At 36.0% G+C, this 4,088-nt stretch overlaps 1 pseudogene; it reads left to right on the top strand.

The window, feature by feature from the left end:
* Window positions 1-300: 300 nt before the first annotated feature.
* LOC122477120 lies at window positions 301-3,682 on the top strand (annotated as a pseudogene).
* Window positions 3,683-4,088: the final 406 nt, after the last annotated feature.

The raw sequence follows: 4,088 nt of genomic DNA, 5'->3' as shown, positions 1-4,088 counted from the left end.
TTGTTTGGTATCTACTACGTTATGTCAATGGGAGGCAAGGTTTGGAGATTAGGAGGTGGGAGAAAGAGAGAAGACATTGTTCCTTTTCTTCTCTTCTCTTTTCTTTTCTTTTTTCCTGTACTTTCCTTCCTTTTTTTTTTCCTTTTCTTTTTTCCTTTCCTCTTTCCTTTCCTTTCTTTTCTTTTCCTTTCCTTTCCTTTCCCTTCCTTTCCTTTTTCCTTTCCTTTTTCCATTCTTTTCCTTTGTTTTACTTTATTTTTTCGCCACGCTTCCTGAAAATACAGCAGCAACAGTGGGGAAATGGGTTCCTCAGCAGGAACACAGGCTTCTCAGTGGAAGTGTAGTCTCCTTGGTTCCTACTCAAACAGAAGGGTCCCAGCTATGGTGATAAGTCACAGATGTTCTAACAGCCTAGGCAGCTATGTGCTCCTGGCTCTTGTTTTAACAGTGGCCTTGGGAGTTCCAGAAGGTTTGGTAACACAACACTTGTATGCTCTGATCCCCATAGCTTCAGGGCACTCATGGGCTTTGGCTCTGATGAGAAAAGTGGCAGGTTACTTTGAGCTTGTGGGCGTCTGTAACACCAGTGTTGCTTTCTCTTGCACACATGAATACATACATACTTACACCTTAAAGTACATTAACAATAGTTAGAATGTGATGATGTTGGGGTGTTATGATAGGACTCTTTCTTTTCTTTCAAGTATATTCCATGCATGAAGCCTTTGTATGATCCCCACTCTTCTCTTCATTCTCATACCTCTACTATATTCTCATTGACAAGTTTCCTTCTTTGAATCCCTGGTGAACATAAATGTAAAAATTCTCAAAAAAAATACTAGCAAAACAAATCCCACAATACATTTTAAAAAATCATTCACCATGATCAAGTGGGATTTCCTTCTGGGTTGCAGTGTTGGTTCAGTATACATAAATCAATCAATGTGATACAACACATTAATAAAAGAAAGGATAGGAACCATAGGATCATTTCAATAGATGCACAAAGAGCATTTGACAGAGCACATAATCCATTTATGATAAAAACACTCATGTTTTAGAGAGAACATACCTCAACATAATAAAGGTCATATACGAAAAACACACAGCTAATGTCATCCTCAGTGGGGAAAAACTGAGAGATCTTCCTCTACAGTTGGAAATGAGACAGGAATGTACACTCTCACCACTGTTATTTAATATAGTACTGGAAAGTCCTAGCCACAGCAATCAGACAACAGTAAATAAATAAATAAATGGCATCCAAATTCGCAAGAAAGATGTAAAACATTCACTATTTTCAGATGACATGATACACTATATAGAAAACCTGAAAGACTCCACCAAAAAACTGATAGAACTGATAAGTGAATTCAGTAAAGTCACAGGATACAAAATCAATGTAAAGAAATCTGTTGCATTTTTATATACCAATAATAAAGCAGCAGAAAGAGAAATTAAGGAATCAATCCCATTTACAATTGTACCAAAAAACAATAAAATACCTAAGTATACACCTAACCAAAGAGGTGAAACACCTATACTCTGAAAACTATGAAACACTGAAGAAAGAAATTGAAGAGGACACAAAGAAATGGAAAAATAGTCCATGCTCATGGTTTGGAAGGACAAATATTGTTAAAATGTCTATATTACCCAAAGCAATCTGCACATTTAATGCAGTCCCTATAAAAATACCACCAGAATTTTTCACAGAGCTAGAACAAACATTCCCAACATTTGTATGGAACCACAAAAAACCCTGAATAGCCAAAGCAATCATGAAAAAGAAAGGCTAAGCTGAAAACATCACAATTCCAGACTTAAGCTATATTACAAAGCTGTAGTGATCAAAATAGTATGGTACTGGCCCAAAAATAGACACACAGATCGATGGAACAGAATAGAAAACCCAGAAATAAACTCACAACTATATGGTCAATTAACATTTTGACAAAGCAGGGAAGAATATCCAATGGAAAAAAGACAGAATCTTCAACAAATTGTGTTGGGAAAACTGGACAGCTGCATGTAAAAGAATGAAACTGGACCACTTTCTTACAGAATACACAAAAATAAATTCAAAATGGATTAAAGACTTAAATTTGAGACCCCAAAGCATAAAAATCTTAGAAGAGAGCACAGACAGTAATTTCTCTGGCGCTGGTCATAACAACATATTTCTAGATATGTCTTCTGAGCCAAGGGAAACAAAAACAAAAATAAAATAAAAGGACATCACAAAATAAAAAGCTTCTGCACAATGAAGGAAACAGCAAAACTAAAAGGCAACCTATAGACTGGGAAAAGATATTTGCAAATGGTTATTGCAAATGATATTGCAAATGATAAATGTTAGTATTCAAAATGTATAAAGAACTTATAGATTAATCCTTCCTCAGCCACAGTTTCTTGCAGCTTGGAAATGGTCGGATTTGGTGAAATTTGGATAAATTTTTGATTAAGTGCCAGAGTGCAGTGGAGAAGAAACTTGCACAGTACAAATGTAATACCAACACAGTAATTGAACTAAAAATAGCTCATTTTCCTGAAGATCTTGAGAATTAAATTAGAACTTTCTGACTTGAATAAACCCATCAACTCTTTGGGGATGATGAACATGATTTTGTTACAAGGATCTGATGAACGTATCATGCTATATTGCTTGTAGCCTGTCAACATTGTTTCATGTCAAATATGCATCTAGAGTTGATGAAAACTTCGACTGTGTAGAGGCAGATGATGTAAAGGGCAAAATTGGACAAATCATTCCACCTAAATTTTGTACAAACACGAATTTCTCTCTTTGCTGGGAAAAGAAGTTGATTTCAAGACATTTGGAATCATACTGCATACATACTCTGTTCTCAGTCCAACAAGAGGAGAAAACTTTACCTTTCAGATATACAAGTCTGGCATGGCATGTAAAAGCATTTGAGAATATCATTAAAGGCTTCAGTCATTTTTGATGTGGTTTATTGAAACTGCTAGCTGTATTGACGTGGATTATGAAAGATAACACTAGTTTCTAGTATTTGAGAAATATAATAAAGATGGGGCTACACTCTTTGCAACCACAGGCTACCTGACAGTCTATAATTACTATGTGTATCCAGACAAAACCCAGTCATGTATAAGTCAGATGCTGATACTGAATCTATTTCAAGGTCAAGGCCATGGTCCTCAAATTCTTGGAAACAGCTCATAGATACCACATTGTATCTCCTTCTGTTCTTGATATTACAGTGGAAGATCCATCAAAAAGCTATGTGAAATTAAGAGACTTTGTGCTTGTGAAGCTTTGTCAAGACTTGTCATGTTTTTCCCAGGAAAAGTTGATGCAAGAATTCAATGAAGATATAGCAATAGAGTCCCAACAGAAGTTCAAAATAAATAAGTGCATGCTAGACAGGTTTATGAAAATCTTCGACTACTGGTAACTGAAATGAGTGATGCTGAACAATTCAGAAGCTATTGACTGGGCATTAAAAGAAGATGGATTAGCCGGTATAAGAAAAAGCAGAGAGATCTTGCTAAAATGAGAAAATATCTCAGACCAGAAGAATTGACAAAACAGATGAATCAAATAGAAATAAGCAGTCAACATGAACAGCTGCAAGAAAGCTTTCGGGAACTTGTAGAAGATTACCAATATGTTACTGAACATCTTGCTCAAGAGTAAAGATTAGTCTGTTCTGTACAGGAAGTTTGCAAATTTCTGTACATAGTGTTATGGAAAATCTGATGATGACTTTAATTTTAAAAGCTTGTAACATTTTCTTATATTAAATTTTTTAACGTTTTTTATGTATTAGAGAGAGACAGAGCATGAACATGGGAGAGGCAGAGAGAGAGGGAGACACAGAATCCAAAGCAGGCCCTAGGCTCTGAACTGTCAGCACAGAGCCCGACGCAGGGCTCGAACTCACAAACCATGAGATCATGACCTGAGCCGAAGTCGGACGCCCAATTGACTAAGGCACCCAGGTGCCCCTTTATTATATTAAAAGCTATCTATCTTACCTGTAGTTGAATATTTTCTTTTGGAGAGATTTTATATTTTAAAATACTGTTTAGAGTCTATGAGC

Source organism: Prionailurus bengalensis, chromosome X, assembly GCF_016509475.1.
Source record: "Prionailurus bengalensis isolate Pbe53 chromosome X, Fcat_Pben_1.1_paternal_pri, whole genome shotgun sequence".
Lineage (NCBI taxonomy): Eukaryota > Metazoa > Chordata > Mammalia > Carnivora > Felidae > Prionailurus > Prionailurus bengalensis.
The sequence above is the reverse complement of the archived record's forward strand: the minus strand, read 5'-3'. Positions and strand labels throughout refer to the sequence as shown.